The sequence below is a fragment of the Melanerpes formicivorus genome, unplaced genomic scaffold, assembly GCF_026170545.1.
Source record: "Melanerpes formicivorus ecotype bairdi unplaced genomic scaffold, bMelFor1.0.p_v2 SCAF_5, whole genome shotgun sequence".
NCBI classification, from domain to species: Eukaryota; Metazoa; Chordata; class Aves; order Piciformes; family Picidae; genus Melanerpes; species Melanerpes formicivorus.
The window spans coordinates 21,850,450-21,872,928 of NW_027142357.1; the positions used below are offsets into that span (position 1 = coordinate 21,850,450).

General features: G+C 37.5%; 2 long non-coding RNA genes across 3 annotated transcripts in view; both read right to left on the minus strand.

Annotated features, from left to right (window-relative positions):
- LOC137441337 (uncharacterized) overlaps positions 1-3,361 on the minus strand; it is a 39,948-nt gene extending 36,587 nt beyond the window's left edge. For both annotated transcript variants that reach the window (XR_010987388.1, XR_010987387.1), the window contains exon 1: positions 2,737-3,361. This is a non-coding gene — a long non-coding RNA (uncharacterized lncRNA). The remainder of the gene's footprint in view (positions 1-2,736) is intronic.
- Positions 3,362-4,697: 1,336 nt separating this feature from the next.
- LOC137441338 (uncharacterized) overlaps positions 4,698-22,479 on the minus strand; it is a 91,319-nt gene continuing 73,537 nt past the window's right edge. The window contains exon 3 of the long non-coding RNA XR_010987389.1: positions 4,698-4,848. This is a non-coding gene — a long non-coding RNA (uncharacterized lncRNA). The remainder of the gene's footprint in view (positions 4,849-22,479) is intronic.

Sequence of the window (22,479 nt, forward strand, 5' to 3'; positions counted from 1 at the left end):
AAATGTCCTTCGGTACCCTTGCAGTGTTACCTGCTTCTGTGGATGGGCTGGAGCACATGTCCTGTTAGTGGCTGTTCCTTGCGCTCAAGGGCTGGCAGTGCTGGAGTGCCACAGGGACTGATACTGTGCTTAGGTGCCTGTCAGGGTGTAGAGATCTGATGCCATTTATCCTGCATTCAAAGCAGCACCAGGCAGGTGGTCTCTGGTTTTGGTCTGTCTTGTAGGTACTCCTGAGAGTGTGCCTGAGTTCCTGGAAAAAGCTAGGCTAACCCTTTACATTTGACTTGCTGTTTGGCTTTGTATCTGGACAGCAATAATTTACTGTACAGACTAACTTGATATGAAAATTACTAGATAGTACAGTGAGAAGATGTTATGGAGGAAAAATAAGTAACAAAACACAATCATAAAACCCACTTTGATTTAATTTAAAGGTGCATATAACTGCAATACTTCTATAGATACTGGTTTACCTCACTGCAACATCATTAATAAGGTGGGGTGGATTTTTTTATTGTTGTTCCTTAAGTATGCAATTTGAAATCCTACTGTGTTCATTAATATATCTCCAGGTTTCTTGAATGTATAAGGTGTATCTTGGAATATTTGCAACATCCCTGAGAAGTGTTTTGACAAAAATTTTTTACTATGTGTATATAACTTCTGTATCAGTGGATAGACTATTACAGATTGTATAAAGACTGCCTCTTCCCTTTCCTACTGCATTTGTCATCTTTGCATTAGTAATTCTTGACTATTTCATACTATGTCTTTCTTACCATGGCTAACCTTGTGTCTCCACCCTTCCCTTATGACTTGCTCTCACACTTCTGCCTCCATCCACTGTGATGGTTGTCCTCCCAGGTTGAACAGAGTTGTGCATCTATCATGCTGGCAGTTCAACTGCCCATGTAGAGGATTGATATTTTATCAGATAGCAGCCAGGAAGGAGACCTTTGTTTCTAGTACCCAAATGCTGAATTAATATATGTATACCTCTTGGCCATCTGGCTCCATCAACTAGCGTGCAAATACTTTATGATAGTGAGAAATGTACCTTCTGGGCATGTGGCCAGCCAGTGAGGAAATGTTTTGTTTGGAGGTCTGCCACCTATTAGGGACTCTTCACTCTAAATCCACCAGTGGCTCCTGATACCTGCTGCCTGGGAGCTGTGCATTTCCTCAGCTTTGAGGTTGTGCTTGGCCAGCAAGTCGCATGTTTCTCTGTGCCTGCTCAGCTCTCTTATGTCCATTCTGATCCTGATTCTATTATACTGCAAGGTTTATATTCAAGCAGAAAACTTCAAAGGAATTGCAATAAATTTAATTATTTGAAGACATGGTATCTTCAGAGTTTTTAATGTTTACATCCAGAATAACCAGTGGTCAGAGGCAGAGGAAAGCAGCTACAATATATTGTGTAACTGCAGTGCACTGTATACACTGTGTACAGACTTTGCAGCACTTTGTTGAAGAAACTTCTGATTTACTACACGTTTTATTGGGGTTTTTTAAATTTATTTTTTCCCAACTTCATAGTTGGTGGGAGAAAGGAAGGGTCATTATTCAAAATCTGAAATTGCTGGATAGAGTACTTTGAATATGTACATACATGCCAGCCGAGGCAAGGTGAAGGAAAGATTTGGGCTCTAAAACAAGTCACAAATGAGGTGATACTTAGACATGTTTGCACATACTATTTTTCTCTCTATTGCAAGAGCAGTAGGGATGCTATGAAGGTAATTGCTGCCTTTACCAATTCATCAAAACCTGAAAGATCTTTATTTAGTAGAGACCTCTAGCTCAGCACAGTCAGAGAGATCTTGTCCAGAAACAGAGGCATTTATTTCCTGGGTAGGAGACACTGATTTGCATGGTGTTACCTGCTTTTTTTTCTATCCCAGTAAAAATACAGTTCCTTTTCTGTTACAGTGCTTCTGTCTTGGACTCCAGCTTTTGTTTACAGAAGTGATGGTGACAGGTTGTGTTGAGCTTCTTTGATCTCATGGTTTCTCTTAAAGGGTAGAAGATACTAGTTTACATAATCTCTACCTCCAGTCAGTCCTGTTGCTGTTGTGTTCATAGTTGATCAACACATCCTGTATTTCATCTGTATCCTGTGCATCACATTTAAAAGCATGTAACTATGTATGATGTAGTGGATCATTGTGTTATATCACATTTATTGTGAAAAATACATTAATTGATTTATTCAATAATAGACCCTAATTACTGGAAGCTTATTTTTCTGTTTGCAGGCTAACTGATGTATCTTTAAGAGGGTTTTACTATATTTTCTAAGGTTAAAAAGAGGACATCTCATTTTACAAAAAGAGATCTCAACTTACTCTCAAGTTACTTCATTAATTATATGACCCTCAGTTTTAGATGGGAAAAGATATTTCAGACTTATCTTTGAGGACTTTTAAAAAATAAAACCAATGAGAATTGCTATGGGTTTTTTAAGTATTATAATCTTTGCTACATGTCCATCAAATGATGCATAAATTTCATTTCCTTTTTGTAAAACAAAGAGTGTCACAGAAAAGATGTGATTTAAAGCTTTCAGGGTTTAGGTACTGTGGTTAATACTTAGTGATATTTCCAAGATGATATTTAATGATATTTTGCAGCAGTTTCTGTGGCTTAAAAGAGATGTTTTGTTAATTAGATTTAATAAATTGAATGAAAGAAGAATCCATTTGTCTGGAGCACCAAATAAACATGATCACTTACTTTGTCTTTCTTTCCTTCACTCTGCTTCCATCTCTCGATCCCTTGAGGCGTATTTTATTTTCATCTTGCTGTTTCTTTGTCCTTTCACTGAATTCAAGCAGAGTTCTTTCTTCCCATGTATTGATGATGCACTACTTCATGGATGATGAAAAGGAATAAACTAATGACTTAAGAGGCTACGCTGCACTAAGTAAACAGAGACTGGACTGTGATGATCTAAATGTATGAGCAAAAGTATCTGCGTTTTATTCTAAATAGTCACAGTGGTTTTCTATTCAGGGATAAGACACATAATGTTCTAATGAAACATGCACCAATATGTCTGAGATGTTAATACAAATTAACATCCAGAAGTCCAGAATCTTGAAATGGACTTTGGTGAGGCTCTATGGAACTAAGAATGTCTCTTGTTTTCTACTGTAGAATCAATTCTCAACAAAGTCTTCACTTGCTTTCTGAGAGGATTTATCTGTCATGAAAAGAGAGTGCAGAAATTAGCATAGCCTTGTGCTCTTCCACCTTTTTGTTTTGTGGATTACAAATCTTTCCAGAGTCTTTGGGAAATACTACTTATCAAGACTGTTGTAAATGATGCACTTTCTCCTTCATAATGTTTTATTTACATTTTGTGGATTTCTTTGGGGTGGACACAGGGCCTACAAGATTCAAACAATTACCTCAAAATTGAAAGGCATGCAGAGAATGAGGCAGTGTTCCTATTAATATATATAAAAAATGATTTGACAACTCTGAGATGACAAATCATAGGAATTACATTAAAATTAAGTAGCACAGTGTTGATATGCTGACAATTATCTCATAAATTTGCTCAGGACATAGATATGTAAGTAGAGTATTTGGCACTGAAACCAAAGTCATTCTGTTCTAGAAATGTATCTCAAATTCTTATAAAGCATTTTTAAAGTTGGGGTTTGTTGGCTTGAGTGATTTTGGTTGTTGGGCATTGGTTGGTTGTTTAGGGTTTTTTCTGGTTGTTGTTGTTGTTATTGTAGTAGTGGTTTTTTGTTGTGGTGGATTTTTATACCCTCATACTATTAGCTTTCACTGTATAAAAACACCTAAATAAATCAATTTCTGGAGATTTCTTGTTATTTTTAGAGAAGTGATTAACAGTGTGGCAACTGAATGACAGAGGCAGATAAAACAAGGCAAATAGCACCAAGCACAGAAAAGCCTCAGGGCCAAACATAGGTGTATAGTATGCTTGAGAGCAGTACTGATGCCTTTTTCTCAAGCTTTTGCATTGTTAGAACATTTATGTGAAAACTCCAGAAGTGGGACAAGGGTATCTGACAAAGACACAAGTTGCCACTCTGTTGTTTATGAGGATTCTAATCCAGATCAAATTGAAATAATAAATAAGGATGATATTTCTGGTTTTCTGTTTAGAATTTGCCCCTAGTTAGTCAGATTGAGGACAGTGCTCCTCTCATCCGTGGATGAATGTGTCAAATGACAGTAGCTTGGTACTTTGTAAATAACTTAAGAAATCAAAATATGTTTATCAGCAAATGAGCTAGCCATATAAGCCACCACCTTTGCATGGTTTTGCATTGTGGGGATGTGTGCTCTTCAGTATCATTTAAAAGGAGATGAATGTTTAGTTTGGGGGATTGAAGAAGTTCCTTTTAACTGATTTTCTAAATGTAGCATTGTTTTGGTGCCATTTTTCTGCTTTCTTGGATAGTGTGAATTTTCTGGATCTTTTCAAATTGTAACATTTATGCTTGTTCTTTAATCACTTTTAATTTTAGAAAGGTGTGTATGAATTTGAAGATAGTCACATTTCTTTTTTTTCCTTATAGAGGTGTTTTTTGGCTAAGCTATGAAATACACAGATAAAGAGACATACATACATTTCCACTCAATTTGGAGTTCTAAGAGATGCAAGGAAGTGAGGGGGAAGCAATGCAGGCACAGACTAATAGGCTATTGCCCTCTCCTGGTGAACACTTGATTAAATTATTTATTCCTACTGTATAACTAGGAAAGAAGGAACGTGGAAGGTTTTGAAGCTGCGTGTCATTCCACAGTGCTGATTAAGTACTGTGGCTCTGGCGGTCTGGTCTGAAACAGCTACGTTCTTTTTGCCTGAAAAATAAAATGGTTGTGAATTAAATAGGGGAAAAAAAAGGAAATTACTTTTTTAAAACTAACTGCTGTATTTCATATAGTGCTTTTAAAATAAATGTTTTCTGTGAATGTCTTGCAATTCTGTTTTAGTTATGTAGTGATTGTGCAGTACAATCCCTACTTTTGGCAGCAAGATGGCCCATTGGGGCAAAGAATCCATTGTGTCTAGGGAACCCTCTCTGCTGCTTGCCTATTTGAGAAAAGCTGTGTGCCTATGTCAAGGAATAATAGATTAGCCCATGTACCAAATTGTGCTTTGTTGCTGTGTTGTTGTTATGTTGGGTGTTTGTTTTGGGGTTTTAGTAGTATGGTGTTTTGTTTTGTTTGTTTCACACAGCTATCTATAAAGATGTCCTCAACAGAGACATGTGAGGTTGAGTTTTGATGCTTCTCATTCTAAATTTGACACATGGTATTTTTCTGCACACGAAAGTTATAAATACACATATGAGTTAAGCAATGGCACTCAATACATAAAGCTTTAGCCAGTAATAGAATACTTGAATGTCAAGATGTATGATAGCAAATGCTATGTTGCTAAACCTTCTGATGTATGTTTGAAATCTTCACAATGAGTTTGTAAAAGCTGTTTATATACAAGTATTTAATATTAAGAATACTTTTCACATTAATATAAGCATATTATGATTATTTCTAACAGTTTCCTTTAACTTTCATGTCTGAGCTTTTGTTTATACACAGTTTGCCCTTTGCTCTCTCAGGTTTGATAATAGGGGTTGAGAAGGAGGATATAGCTTCTCAAGCCCTTCCCAATCTTTCACAAGTTGTGGAAAAAAAAAAGCCCTAAAATATTTATTTTTTTTTTTTATTCCACATTAACTCCATATTTTATGGCAAGACCCTCTCAATTGCATATTTGCTCTAGGGTGATTCCAAAACCTCCCTTAAAATGACAGATTTGCATGAAGAATTAATTTGACTCAGTATTACAGAATGAACTGCCTGTTACCAGTAATCCTCTACCTGGAATATCATTTTAAATTCCTCTGAATCATCAGATTTTTAAAGCTATGCTGTGACACAGCCTTCTTTTTCAGCTGCAGACCTGAGCAGGAAGAACTGGAGGAATATCTGTCCCTTATATGCTTATGACTCCTTTTAGTTCTTGTCACTGTATGTATTTTCAAAGATCTGCCTTAGGTTGCCTATACTCATCTGATGCTTTGTGCTGAAAAGGAAATGATTAACAGGTATTACGTCCAGAGTATTCCTAATGGTTCTGTATGTGGTAATTAACAAACACTGACAGCTGTCAGGAAAATCAGTATGGATATTTATTGTGCTGATGACACTGTATTAATAAAAGTGAGACTTTTTGGAAATGTTTCATGTGTGTGAGGTGGGGCTTGTAACTATCCAAAGGCTCATATTTCTGGCAGGGACAGGCAGACAGTCCTCTCAGCACAGGCTTGCAGGATCATCATCCTGTCAGCATAGACAGGCTGGGACATTGTTCATGGCATCAGGTTGCTAGAAGCTTTGTCTACCCTGTCTTGTTGAACCATGCCAGGTGCTCAGGTTGTCAATGACTGGAACAGTAGAATGCACCAAACACCATGTTTGTCTGCGTATTATCATGAAATAGCTCATAAAAATTGATCCTTTTCTAACTTTTTGAGTTAAAGCAACTTGTTTTCCAACTTTCTTTCACAATCTTTTTTCCCTTTGTCTTTTACTTGTGATAGAAAGCAGTTCTGCAGTAGAATAGTTCTGACTGCTATAAAGTGTAGGAAAACTAAAGGAAATACATCCCATGTATTTATTTCTGCCACTGGCATATTAGTGGAAGTAGTTTGGTTTACATTAGGGTTAAAAACATTGATGATTTGAGTGCCTGCTCTTTCTCTTTTTTTGTGATAAATTTGGCATGAGCAAAAAGGTCATTGATGCTTCCTGTTATTCCATTATGTCTGCTCTAATTGCTATGCTTTTTGTAATCTGTTACCATGTTTTGCACATTCATACCTTGCTGTTAAGCTAAATGTATATATTTCTGGTGTTTTATTTTCTGCTTCAGCTGGAGTAGTTTCTTGGAATTTGTAATACATTTTGATTTGTCTTTACCCTCTTAGCACCTTTGTAATACCCACCCAGCATGGACATTCTTGGAGGTACTCCATAGCTATACTGTCACAGAGAAAGGACAATCTTACATTAATGTTCATATTTATAATTTATAAAGTAGTGGGTTTTGTCAACTCACAGAAATGTATACAAGAGTAAGTGAATATTACTGTGCTGTATTAATCAAATTGGTTAGGACAGAATATCAAGATGGCAGGATTCATTTCCTTATTTACTATATTTTCGTAGATCATATTACTTTTTGACAGTAAAGGTTTAGTTGGATGTACCTGTGTTTGTAATATATATTTTTTTTTAATATGCATATCATTAGTAATAGAGGAGGAAATAATCTGAGTTTAACCAACAGTTCCATCTTGGTATGAAAGTCGAAGGCAGTGCGCAATAGGTTTTGATTCAACATACTGAGTTAAATTAAAACTAAAAAAAATAGTTATGACATATGCAGAGAGTTATTCCATGTATTCTTGCATTTTAGACATTTTAAAAACTTACATGGTTTAAAGACCTGCTAATGCAGAGCTGGTAATTAATGTCCAGGCTTGATCTGTTGTGAATTCCTGTCTTGTATGTCAATTCATGTTTCTATACATTTGTGAATATCTGTTTTCCTGTTCAACTATTGAGGAGCTTTTGTTTTCTGTTTCATAAATTATGCAATTGCTTAATTACTAAATTATAGCAGATGCTAGGTTGCAGTTTCTGGAGAAAAAGCTACCTATCTAGCATTTCTGTTTTGAAATAAGCTATCTAAATAGACACCTAGGAGTAAATGTCAGATAATGTTCTTTTCAGATGCTACCGAAACCCCAGGAACTTCAGTCTAGGTTAAACATTAAATGGGAATTCAAGTGTTTTAACTATGTGCAGAATAAGATCTTTTTACTAACAGATTAGCAAGCGCTTCTGCAAGCAAGAATACTTTCCAGTATTCTTACAAGCTTTGGAAATTAAGAATACTTGTGCTTACATATTTTATAAATACATATACTTCTGCATGTTTATGTAGGGGTGTAGTTTATATAAGCATTCTTTATACTACCTTGCATGAGGAGAAAGAAAAAGGGTAACTGAGGTTGCCAAATAAGGGCAATCCTGTCTTTTCTAAGACCTCATATTGTCAAGATGCTGCAGGTTTTGGCAGCAATCACTCTTCTGTTCTCATAACTTACTTAGCTCTAGGCAAGTCATAGGGAAACCTGGCATCTGTGGCAGAGATCTGTCCAACTTCCGTGTTCTGGCTTTACTTAGGAGACAGCTTCTCTTCAGGACACCTCTCTGTGAAGAACTGGTTATGACTCTGAAAGTAAGGTAGTATTTTCTTGCCCTTGGTTTATTTTAAAATAACATTAAAAACTTTTTTTTTTTTTTAATGCAGATGGAAATATTTAGAAAGTGAAGTTGTCTATATATGGACTAGAGTCTTCTGAAGAAAGGCTTAGAGACCTGGAGCTGTTTAGCCTGGCAAGGAGAAGACTGAGAGGGGATGTTAATATTTGCAAATACCTGAAGGGTGGGTGTCAAGAAGATGGGGCCAGTCTCTTCATTGGTGCCTAGTAATAGGAGGAGGGGCAGTGGATGCAAACTAGAACACAGGAAGTTCCACCTCAATATAAGGAAGAACTTCTTTACCATGAGGATGACAGAGCACTGGAACGGGCTTCCCATAGGGGGTGTGGAGTCTCTTTCTCTAGAGACTTTCAAAACCTGCCTGGATGCATTCCTGTGAAGCCTGCTTTGGCTGGGGGGGTGTACTAGGTGATCTTCAGAGGTCCCTTCCAATCTCTGCCATTCTATGGCATTAATGTCACTCCAAAAGTTTACTGTGGACAGAACTTTTAGCAGAAGTAGATTGGGTAGGCTTTTTCATGAGGATTAATTTTCTCTTGCATGTCGGCTTTGGTCTTTATCTCCTGTGACTTCCTATCATGCTGTCAAGTATTCTAGCATATTGCCTTCTAATGCTCTTGTGTTCACTGAGAAACAATGAATTTTGGCAATGTGGCTGTCAGCCTCCACTGCATTTTAGACTGTTGAACTGAAAGAAATAATTGGTATTGAATTATTCTACATCTGTGGGGGTTTAAAGTATGTTATAAGTAAACAATTTTTTCCTGCACATATAAAAATTCAGTAATATACCTGAGGTGCTAAATTCTTTTTGAACCTGACAAGTGAATGTGTTCAAGAAAACCATCCTGCCATACATCTCTGCAATGATGTATGCTAATGCAGTTTTCTGCTTTCACGGTATTTGCACAAAGACATAGAATGGATTTGTGAATTTTGCTTCTAGGTTGCTACAACCCAAGCCAGGTTTTTGGGATTGCCATCAGCCTGTATCCACTTGCAGAGCAGCAGCTGAGCCTTACTAGGAAATTAGACAGGGACAGAAAGCAGTCTCAGATTACACTAATGAACCCATTAAGTGAGGTACAGGGAGCCTGTCTGGCCAGAATGGTGAACTGAACAAGCTCTAGCTGTGCTACTGCTTTGTCTTTTACATTCTGTGTTCAGTTTTCACCTTCTGTGTTTACTTGGGGGTGGGGTAATGTAGGTGATTGCTTTTTGTTCTTCCTCTCCTTCTACTACTTGTAAAAACAAAGCATAATAATTTTTTTCCCCAGCATTTTAGAGGAAAAAAAATCCTGATGTAACTAGTGTTTGCAGGCTGCAAAGCTTGTGACAAAGCACTAACAAAGCACATTTTCTTTCTCTGACTATTTTACAGAATTCCTCATTTACTACATGGAAAATCAAAGCAGAACAAAATCACAAATTTTAAGATAGTCACTAGAAATACCTAATTAAAATCCCATTATTTATTATGTCATAACAGTGTTATCCATAAGAACAAATAAAGATTTAATCCAAATTTTAGCAGTTTTCAGTTAATAGAATGATGAAATAGAATTAACCAGGTTGGAAAAGATCTCAGAGATTACCAAGTCCAACCTATCACCCAACACCATCTAATCAACTAAACCATGGCACCAAGTGCCCCATCCAGGCTCTTCTTAAACACCTCCAGTGATGGTGACTCCACCACCTCCCTGGACAGCCCATTCCAGTGACCAATCACTCTTTCTGTGAAGAAATTCTTCCTAACATCCAGCCTAAACCAGTACCCCCAGGTCCCTTTCTGCCTGGCCGCCCTCCAGCCACTCTGACCCCAGCCTGTGGCACTGCATGGGGCTGTTGTGGCCAATGTGTAGAACGCAGCACTTATATGCATTAAATGTCATGCCTTTGGACTCTGCCCAGCCTGTCAAGGTCCCCCTGCAGAGCTCTCTAACCATCTAACAGATCAACACCTGCCCCCAGCTTGGTGTCATCTGCAAATTTACTTACAACAGACTCAATCCCCTCATCCAGATATTGAACAGGATGGGGCCCAGCACTGATCTCTGGGGGACACCACTAGTGACTGGCTGCCAGTTGGATGTGGCACCATTCACCACCACTCTCTGGGCTTGACCCTCCAGCTAGTTCCTAACCCAGCAGAGTGCTGCTGTCCAAGCCATGGGCTGACAGCTTGGCCAGGAGTTTGCTGTGGGGGACGGTGTCAAAGGCCTTGCTGAAGTCCAGGTAGACTACCTCCACAGCCTTCCTCACATCCACCAGGCAGTCTCCTGACCATAGGAGTAGATCAGGTTGGTCAGGCAGGACCTGCCCTTCCTATATCCATGTTGGCTGGGCCTGATCCCTTGGCCATTCTGTAAGTGCTGTGTGATTGCATTGAAGATGACCTGTTCCATAGTCTTGCCTGGCACTGAGGTCAGGCTGACAGGTCTGTAATTCCCTGACTCCTCCTTCCATCCCTTCTTGTGGATGGGCATCACATTGGCCAGCTTCCAGACATCTGGAACCTCTCCAGTAAGCCAGGACTGTTGAAAAATTATGGAGAGTGGCTTGTTGAGCTCATCTGCCAGCTCTCTCAGCACCCTAGGATGGATCCCATCCGGTCCCATGGACTTGTGGGGATCCAAGTGGCTAAGGAGGTCTCTAACTACTTCCTCCTGGATCACAGGAGAACGATATTGCTCCCTGACTCCATCTGCCAGCTCAGGAGGCCAGTTGTCCGGAAGACAACCTATCCTGCTATTAAAAATTGAAGCAAAGAAGGTATTAAGTACCTCTGCCTCTTCCTCATCTTTTGTTACTATATTCCCCTCCATGTCCACTAAGGAGTTGAGGTTGTCCTTGCCCCTCCTCATGCCATTAATATATTTGTAGAAGGATTTTTTTCTTGTCCTTCACAGCAGTGGCCAGTCTAAGCTCTAAATGGGCATTTGCTTCTCTATTTTTTTTTTTTTCCTGCAAGACCGAGCAACATCCTTAAACATTTCATGGGTTACTTCACCTTCCTTCCAAAGATGATACACCCTATTTTTTTCCTTAATATGCTCAGAAGTTCATTGCCCAACTAGGCTGGCCTAGTATTTTATATTATAGGTAGATGTGTTTTGTATTATAGGTAGATGTGTTTTGCTGCAATGTCTTAAAGGAAGCAATAATACTTTGAGTTTTCTGATAGATAAAAAACAGAGTCCCTATGCATTTTTATGGATTTGAAAATGTTGGGTTTTTTATTGTTTCATATCCAGTGAAACACAGGTTCGGGTTCTGCACTGTGTTGTTAACTTTTATCTTGTCAGACTTTGTTATATTTTTTCTTTACCTTATTATTATTTTCTTTCTGTTTTTCTAATACTATCAAAGAGGACTTTCCTGTTGTAAAGTTATCAGAATGATGATAAAACTGAGCCATGTAACAGTCTAGAATCTATTAAAAAAAGTCAAATGCCACGCTTGCATGAGTTAGAATACATGACTTTGAAATGTTTCTGCAATGTCTGAATGTCATGTACAAATGTTGAGTAAATTACATGGAGCATTCTGATATACATTGCTCAACAGATGGCTTCTTGGTTACATGCATACAAGAGGCAAACTCGTGAAAAATTCCACGTACATGAATGTATGCACTTTTTGCTGTGCACAGTGTTTATATGCCTTCTAATATTTTGTGCATGTAATTTATTTATTACTGTATTAATAATTAATTAATGCTAAATTATGAGGTCTGGAGAAATTGTGGAGCAGTTCTGATTTGCTGGTGAGCAAGTCTCTCTGGACAATAAATGAACTTTGAGATTGATTTTAATGGATCAGCAAGGAATTTGCTGTGAAAATTCCAGCACCTGAATATTAAAAAGGTGAAAGTAACTCTGAATTTCCTTCTTCCCAGCCTAAAATCCTTTAACTTGTAGTGAGAAAATCTTTAAAGAGAGGATTATCTGCTTATTTTTGAGAGATGAACCTGAAATTGTTTGGTTGTCTAATTTTTATGCCGAAGTTTTGATATAAGTTATTTTTCTAGTGTTTTGTGGCTTCTGTAGCTGTGACAGATTCCAAGAACTATTCTCCTTCCTAAAAACTGATAAATTTCACAAAAGTCTGTGAGTTGCCTTGAAAAAAAACCAAACAACAGAGGTTCATCTTGGTGTATCCTTAATAACTACTGCCAGCAGTTCTGTCAGACAGGGAGTTCCCCTAGGCGCCGTTGCAGAGGCTCAGCCTGCAAGAATTCTGTCTCGCAGAGCACCCTTAATGGAATAAGTCATCTATCTGAGGCATTGTGCTTCTGTCCCAGCTCCTGCAGTGTAATGTCTCACTATCTGGTAAGAATGACCAATCAGTACATTTAGATTGTCTTCCAGGGTCACAGCAGAGCTCTATAGGTAGTAGTAGTACAAGGCAATACATTGTAACAATGTGAGAAACATATGGCTTTTATAAACAAATCAAGAAGCTATATTGTTGTTTCAGTCAGCTATCTGGACCTCAGTAAATTTTTGATGATTAATGGAAACATATATTTGATCACAAAAGGGCATGACCATTAGCAATACCACTGTTACAAGGCAAAGCAAAAATAGTTAATTGAGAAGATGGGTTATTGACCACTCATACTGTGTTTGATGTAATGGTCTTGCCAGGCTTTAGTTATATTACTGTATCATGAGGATTAAGTTGAAATGCCTTTTTGTTTAAGGCATGAATGTGGGCATGTTGAAATAGGCATTTGCTGCCATGGTGTGCAGTACGGGCTAACTCCTCCTAAATTTTACGTAATGTTGAGTTCTATCTCCGGGGAGAGTTGTTTAGAAGTTGAAGTGATTTAAAATGTGATGTAGATCATGTGAATTCCTTACTTGCTTGCATTACATACATATGAAGTTCAGCTGCTGGAAGCAAGAAATTCTGTGTTTGTCTCTCTGAATGAAAGCAGAATATAGGTGACTTAGAGAAATTATGTGTTTCAGTGGAAACAATATCCTTAAGTGGGAAGTCATAAACCTTTTGAGTAATAATAATAATTGTTTGGATGCAGAGATCAGTACATTTCTTATTTCACAAACTGCTGCTTTTTACTATGACACAGGAAAATTCATACCTGTAGAAATGTACAGAAATCTCTATATGCAAGAAGAAATGCATTTTCCTTTTGTCTAAGCTATTTAAAATCATCCAGTCACCATTGTTTGTAGTTAGACTTTTCTAGAATTGAAGGTCTCAGTGAAGTGGAGATATTTCAGAACTTCTTTGGTTTGATTAACTGGTTATCTGGCCTTCTCTGAAGAAGACAGAAGACTGGCCTTCTCTGTGTGATTTTGTTAATGGTGGCGATTTAATATATGGCTGACTGATGCCTAGAGATTTCTGATGCTCAGTTTGTTTCAGACAGTTTTTGGGAAGAGCCTCTGAATTATTCAGTAGTGTTTCAGTCTTTAACAGAGTGCTTTCAGTTCATCACCTTTATTCACAGCCCTGAGTTTTAACTGCAACTTTCTCCTGTAATACAGTGCTGGGCATAAGATTGGTAGAGTTGCATAGAAAAAAAGTCATGTCTATGGTTTTGCAGTGAAACTTCTCGCGACAGAAAATGGGTATTGGGCTAAATATTATGTATGTTTTCTCTGTGTCCATTATACTTTGCAGAAAGTTTGCCTTCTATGTATGGAAAAAAGCTACTTTCATTTAATGTGTGCTTCTCCAAGCATTTCACTTAACATGTTGAAATTCATTATCTTGGTTTCATATGCAACAGTCATAAATACAAAGCAAGTTCATTTCCTGCGAAAATTTTCATTCTCCCATTAATTCAGAAAAGTAGTATTGGTTATTGTCTCCAGGTTTATAACTTCCAAATATAATTTCTTTGTACACGTTCACTCTTGATAACAGAAACTGTTGGAGAGAACTTAACCACTATGAACATAATTCAGGGTTTTTAAAATCTCTTTCATATATTAATGGAAGTCAAAAGTGGATTTGGATAAAACTAATTTAATGTGACTCATGTAACATAATGCTGTATACATTTGTACTTATTCCTCTGCTGTGCAAGAAAGCAGAGTAGCTGAGCACCTTCCAGTAAATGGTCCATTACACAAAGAAGATCTGCATAATTGGTTTTAGATATTATGTTAAAAGCTTCAGTTCTCATATATGCTAATCAAATCAGAATTTTTGACTTAAGAACTTAGGATCAAATGTTGGATCTTAAGTTTGCTGTAATGTAGCATGTGACAGGTAACTTGTGAAATTGAAAGAAACATTTTTCCAATTTCTAATAGTGCAATTTCTGCATTTCTTTGTACATGTAGTAACCTCTTATTCTGTGGCTCAGAGTCCTGCTAAGGAACACACAGCTCTGTCAGGATCCCATTTGGAAAACAAAACCAAACTAATTTTTATTTACTTTTGCTTCACAGATTATTCTAGAAAAATATTCTTGTCAAGGAAAATTATTATTTTTTAAACTAATTTTTAAAATTGTATTATCCAAGAAAATGAAAAGTGAGCAGATGTGCTGGTGATCATGTCATGACTGTAATCTGTAAGTATTTTGTGGATGTCAGGATTTTATGTAGGTAAAACATTTTAGAGCAAGACTTTCACCTATTGTGGCAATTCTTTTCTTTACTATTTCATTTTGAGGATGTGCTTTTCTTTTTAAACTGGCATTCATTCAGTGATGATGAAATCTGAGTCAGAGGCCTTCTGAAAATTTAATCTAGAAGCACTGTAGTACTTTCTTCTTGTCTGCAAGTGTTATTTATTGACTTTTTGGAATTGATGAAGCAAACCTGTAATGTAAGAGAAAACTAATTTACAGTGTTGTCATCATTCTTGTTTTCTTGTACCTTTGAAGTCTTACTGTGTAAGTGAGGCTAGAGTGAATAGTTAGGAACAATCTTTTTTGTTAGTATTTATTGGCATTTTGTGTTTTAAGAACTGTCTTTATTCCCTTAGTTCAAATGCTTAAGGAAACAGACATCCTCCTGGAAGATTGTTTTTCAATTTCCAGCTAAACCTGCCTTTTTTAAAACTTTTCTTCTCTGTTGTACAAGAATAAAAATCCTTTTTACAACAATGTTTTCACTAATTTCCTGTGATGTACATACTTACAGAGTTTAAATTATATGAGATCAAGTCCATACAATTTCTGGACAAAATACATTTTGGATTATCATTTGGGGAATCTGGTATTTACTTCCTAAAGAGTTTGTGTAGCTTAAGTGAGTTCATTCAATTTTGTAACAAAACATAAGTATTGGGTAATAACTATTCTGTGTAAATGAAATTAATGTATCCCCTATGACTGCATTTCTTTCATACTATTTTTCAGCTATTGAATACAAGGGTGCTAAACACTGTGCATATAATGTTTACTTGAAAATAGAATTACATAGAATTACGTAGAATAAACCAGGTTGGAAGACACCTCCAAGATCATCGTGTCCAACCCATCAGCCAATCCAACCCACCTAAACAACTAACCCATGGCACCAAGCACCCCATCAAGTCTCCTCCTGAACACCTCCAATGACGGCGACTCCACCACCTCCCCAGGCAGCCCATTCCAATGGTCAATCACTCTCTCTGTATAGAACTTCTTCCTAACATCTAACCTAAACCTCCCCTGGCGCAGCCTGAGACTGTGTCCCCTTGTTCTGGTACTGGCTGCCTGGGAGAAGAGACCAACATCCGCCTGTCTACAACCTCCCTCCAGGTAGTTGTAGAGTGTAATAAGGTCACCCCTGAGTCTCCTCTTCTCCAGGCTAAGCAATCCCAGCTCCCTCAGTCTTTCCTCATAGGGCTTGTGTTCCAATACATATAGAGAGTATTGTTTCATAGCTTCATCTCCAGCAGTTGTACTATGTCATGATGTGGTATCCATAAAACTAGGTATTGGCTGTGGCTGGTGGGCTACTGAAGCAAATAGCTTTAGTGGAGAGGCACATCTATTATAAGATAGTCTTTAGACTGTAAAATGAATTAACAGTTTGAGGAGGAAGCTTTAAATTAGGATTACTGTTGTGGGGCTTGGCTACACAATTTATTTGGACTGAACAAGAAGCTTTTGGTCTGGAAAAAAATCATCGTAGTCACTCATGTGAAAGACTTACTGGAATACAAATACATGTATGTCATATTACTGACAATGTAAATGATGGGTTTTGCTAGTTTTCATTGTGTTGGCAACAATAAAAAACTTCCACAGTTTGGTATTTCCTGTGTGTTGGCTCTATCACAGATTTTTAGTGTGATACATCAGTTATTGGATTGGTTGTTTGTAAGGAGTGAATTTCCTGGATCTGCACTTGATAAATGAATTTTCTGATACAAAGGCAAGAGGCAAATCATTTTGCCTAAGTGGTTGCAGATTCCTAAAATAGGCTCATATTAGAGAAAGTTTTATCTTTTTTTTAAGATCAGCCATAGCATCTCTCCCTTTAAAACATTTTTCTATCCTGAAATATTAATATTTTTCAGATATCTTCTAAGTATTGCTATAAATAGCTAAATTGAAATCAGAGGTTATTGAATTGAAAGTAACAAGTTTGGAATACCTTTGGAAAAGCAGCAAGTCATGTAAGATAAATTGTATATAAGAAGTTGAATCCCTAGAACTGAATAGAAATTCAGTCTTTTCCATATGCATTTGTTTTAGTCCTGAAAATTATTTTAATGGACAAGCTATATAGAAAGAAACAATTTATAAATGAAGGATGTGGCAGAATCTCTTCTTTAGAATGAGTTGTCCCACTTAGTATATGATATTGCCACAGTCTTTTGCTGAGAAGTATCAGGGGTGAAATGTACCATATTTGTAATTTATTCAGTCTCAGAGCAATTAATAATTCAGTAATGTTTCAGTTCCTATTGGTATCAAACATTTTAATTGGACAAATAGTGTATGTACTGTTAATATTTCACAGGAAATTGAGAGGAGAAGAAAGAATCCTAGATTTTAAATTGTTGATTAGAGCACATGCTTTTGAAGTATCTAAGAACTTTCTGGATTTATATTATAGCCTACTTCATGTTTGCAGACAATCACTGAATAGTAATATTGGGGTAGCAGGAATAAAACCAGCTCGTTTTCTGTAGAACATGTAACAGCCTGAAGACTGCATCTTTGAATAATGACAGTATAGTAGTTAATAATGTTAAGTCTTAATTTATAGAGTAAAATTCTATACCCCTGGGGGAAAAAAAAAAAAAAAAAAAAAGAAACAACACACCATTATATTCTTTTATATCACAGTATCACCAAGGTTGGAAGAGACCTCAAAGATCACCAAGTCCAACCTGTCACCACAGACCTCATGACTAGACACAATATACATAAATGCACACAGAAGAGCATAGAATGAAACTATTCAGTATTCCTACGGTTGGGAGGGACCTCAAAGATCACTGAGTCCAACCTGTCACCACAGACCTCATGACTAGAGTAGGGGGGACACTACTGCCCACTGCAGGCTTTGAACTCACAACCTTGAAATGGATTATTTGGTTCTCGCTCATAAAATTTGATCATTTGCCTAACTGAATTTCACTGTGCATCTTCATCTGACTGTCATGGTAGCAGCTTCTTATTTTTAATAATTTTCATACATATGAGACTAATACCGTTATTGAGACATAGTCCTTTCACCTGCTGTGCTGAAAACTTGAATAAAGATATCTAGGAAGCACTATGAAATGTACCATGGGACAGAGAACATTCAAAATAATGCCTCATTATGCTATAGAATGTAGAGTAGTAAAAGCAGATGTGTTGATTCTAACACTGAAAAATATGAAGATAAATACACTGTGTCTGTGCTGGAAACATTTTCTCAGTACTTTGCGTTTGTTGCTTTATGATTAGGGTCTAAAATTGACCATTATTTTTGTAAATATTAAACATTTTGCAGATTCCTATGAGGAACATAACAATGTGTTTATGCTTTTCTTTTTTAGCTTGATGGAGTGAAGTTCAAAACCTCAAACTTCTACTTGTAAAAAATCATAAGACTAGATTTAATACAGCTTTGGTGGAGAACGTGTTGAAGCAGAAATCTATTTATTACATGTCAAATGTAGAGAAGGGAGTAATAAAAGAGATGTACATGTCATGAGTATGACCCTGGTGCTTTTGTTTGTATACATAATAAAAATATATTTTAAAAGATAATTAAAAAATTATTGCTCACTCAACCGTGTTTGATAGGAATATATTAATGTTTAAATCAGTATCATGTTGCTATTGGCTTATTCTTGGACTCAGGAATTTCCTTCTAATGCTGTGCTACTAGTTAGTCAGTATAATGTAGCAGTTGCCTATAATCTTTCATTTGTAGCGTCTTGTTTTCATCCTGCCTGGTGGAGAGAGCCTCCTTTCAGGCTTACATGCCCAATGTAGCCACGGCAGATTAGAAGCCTGTTTCCTAATAGCAGACTTAGAAAAGAGGGGGTTATGTGTTGGACTTTGTTTATTTATTGTGGGTGGTATTTCTTAATGTTGGGGATTTTTTTGGAGGGTGGAAGTTTTCAGAAGGACCTTTGTGGGGTGTTTGAGGGGGAGGGTCCCAGTTTTAGTTTCTTCAGGATTCATATTCTTTCTTGTTTTTTGTTTCGATTTGTTATTACCTCTTAGTTTGTAATACAGAAGCCATCAAGATTGTGGAAAAGACAGGGAGAACATCTAAGGCATTATACCAATCTATCTTCATAGTTTGTTCCACTCCATTTTTTCTTGATGAACTGATTTAGTCCATGAGGTAATTATATACATGGCATCAGTTTGCTCCATAATGCTACATATTTTACATATTTGCAGTATTTTTAAGAAGTCATGACAAGAAAATATGGTCACTGAACTGTAACTCAAGATGTGTTAATAAGTGTGGGTTTTTTTTCCAAGCATGGATTGTGATTAGGCTGTTAGTATAAACCATTAATAGAAAAGACTCCTGTTATGTATTGGAATACAGCCTTTTCCTGGTTTATGTTAACACTAAGAGATTATGTTAAAATAAAGTCATTGGCTGTGGTGTCTCTAGAGAGGAATGCTGGAGTTCATCTTAGCCCTAAGGATACTACTTAAGCCTTGCTGAATAAACCAGCGGAATAAGAAAATGCAAGCAGGAAGAATGGTTTTCATTCTGGTAACCTCTGTAACAACGCAAACTGCTGCAAGGCTGTAGTGGTATTTGGTAAAAGAAACAGTCATGACTTTTAGTTTCACATATCATAGAGTTCTAAAGAGTAAAGTTAGCCTAAGTGCACAGACAAGCATAGCAGCTAGTGACATTTTCCAAGTCCATGTCTGATAACAAGTAGTTTCTGCAGGCATCATATCCATCACCTTCTGAGTCTACATTCATAAAGTTGACTGGAAAACTGTTTTAAAGTTTTTTTAGTCTTTCTCCAAGTAATGACAACATCCTCCAAATAATTAGTTGAAGGTTATGGTATATATTTGTCTTACTCTGAGAGAATCTGCCCTTTCTTTTTGTTGCCATCTTTGGTTTTGCCTGGTTTGTTTCTGAAGATAGTTACCAAAACACAAAGTTGCTAAGTATTTCTTAGACTGCCAAGTATGCGCCTGCTCATTCATGGACATGGTGATCTGGTCAGCAGTGTCTAGGTGTCCTGAAAAATCCCTGTTGCATTTAGCCCATAATGAAAAGTGTGGCTGTTATAGGGCAGCACCATGTGTATAGCTCCTGCTTTATTTGTTTTTAAGATACAAGTTGTTTTACTGTAGATCTATGTAGGTCTTGCTTATAATACAGATTTAATGTAGATCTTGCTCTCTTGTCTCTTCAGACTTTGATAGTTTGTGCATCCATCTAACCATTTTAGATAAAACCCAAGTGTGTGTAGGCTGAATACATGTAGCTGCATAAATATTAACTGTAGTTCGCATTACTTAATGCAGAAAATGTAAATTTTATATAAGTGGAGTCCTCAGAATTTGTTACAGCACATACAATGTATAGTGTAGGAAAATGCCATTGCTAGCAAGAACTTCCCTTGACTTAAAAAAAGCAGAAATTAAATAGACATGGCTGATCACACTAAGGAAACCCTTGTGAATGTTCAGCTTACAGATAAAGAAGCAGATATTACCCCCTTCCATTTATTTTTGAAAATCACATTTGTAAGCTAAATGAATAATACTTGCATTACTTTAGCTCTTAGGTAGGAAATGAAGCCTATAGAAAAGTATCCTCATGTCCTTCCTTGTTAGATTTATCCCTCCCCCTTTGTGTTCTCGTAGCTCTCTGGTTACTTAGGGCCACAAATGTCGTCCACCTTCTGAAGAAAAAGTGCCTTTTGAGTTACAGACAGTTCTCAATCCAGGTGTGGCTGGCCAGATCTTCAAGGCCACTGGAGCTAAGGATGTGAGAAGCATTTACAAGAGAAGGCTAAACAACAGTGAAACCTTCTGTTTGAGAATGGTGAATCACTTTAAGAAGGCAGGAATTAGTAATTTCCTAATAAATAAGGGAAGACTTGGCATTCTAGGCTTTCTGTTCCAAAGAAAAAACCCAGAAATTACTTCCTAAAGAGCTTTTTGAGTGACATAAAAATGTCTGATTTTTGCACCTATTTATTAGGAAATGTCTCATCTCTGCAAAGACCTCTTTTTGATATCTTTCATTGTGCTAAAGAATATTTGCTGATAACTCAGAAGCTCAATTGAGTAAAGCAGAGATTTGAAGTCTGTGCATACCCTCGACTGGTTAATTTTGAAGGAGAGAGGCTTGTGTAGCATTAGGTGTTGTGTCCATGAGAACTATTTTTTGATAGAAGATTGCTAAAAGACAGAAATTTTCCCCAACTTATGTGAAGTTGACTTAAAAAGCTGCCTTAGAAGGGGCAGATTTCTGGGATTCGTGGTGTCATTCGTTAACTGACTTTGGAGTTGTCACACTTCATGAATAATTACGTCATCTTCCCCTCCCCCCCCGCTTCACACTGTGATGAGAAAAAAAGTTATGTCTTTAACCAACTCTCACCTCCTGGGTATCTTTGACACTTTTGGTGACAGAATCCTACAGCAAGTTTTTTTCTCTTGGGAATTAGGCCTCACAGCATCCTGACCAATATTCACAATATTTCTGTACTGAGTGTTTGTGGCATCACCTGTTTTGTTAGGGGTGCTTCAGGGGCAGCTTCTGTGAGGAAAATCCAGGGCTGCCCCATGCTGGCAAAGATGATTCCCACCACATCCAACCAACCCACCACAGAGCACAGCTGAGCCCCTCAGCTGAGATGGCAACACCTTGGGAAAACACATCCAAAAATAGGGCAAAATGCAAAAAGTGTAAGGGGACAAGTGGGAGAAACAGCTCTGCAACCACCAAGATCAGTGAAGGATGGAGAGGAGTGGTTTCAAGTGCTGGAGCAGAAATTCCCAGGAAGCCTATAGGATGGGTCACAGTAAAGCAGGTATTTTGCTGCACTTCATGGAGGAGCAAGCCTGAGCAGATATCCAGACTGTAGTCTGTGGAGGACACCGCACTGGAATAGGTAGATATTCCTTTAAGGAACATGGTAGTAGTCTTATCTTTAAGGACCCGTGCTGGAACAGTGGAAGGGTGTGAGGAAAGAGCAGCAGAGAAAAACTGCAGTGGTATGACCCCAGCTGCCCCTTCACCCCACCCTCCCTGTGCCACTTGGGGAAGGAGAGGACGTAGGAGTAGAGAATAAAGGAGTGAAGTTGGGCCTGAAAATAACAGGCAACTAGGGGGAATTTTTTTTAGGTTCGGTCTGTTTCTCACTATCCAAATCTATTTTAATTGCCAATAAATTATTTTTCCCCAAGTCATCTGTTTTGCCCAAGACAGTAATCAATAAGCAGTATCCCTGTCCTTATCTCAAGGCATGTGTTTTCCTACTTCATTCTCACCCACCTTTCTTTTTTTTTTGAGGAGCCAGAGTTGAGAGAGCAGCTGACTGGGAGTCTGTCAGCCAGGCAGGCACCTACTGCACTGTTGTGTTGACAAAGGCTACAACATTGACCAATGTCAGCGAGCAGCATTCCAGATGGATTCCATTTTGTCCCAGTTCACAGAATTGATTTATTCTGAGGATAGTGCACCCATGGGTGTTAACTGTGCTGTCACTAGA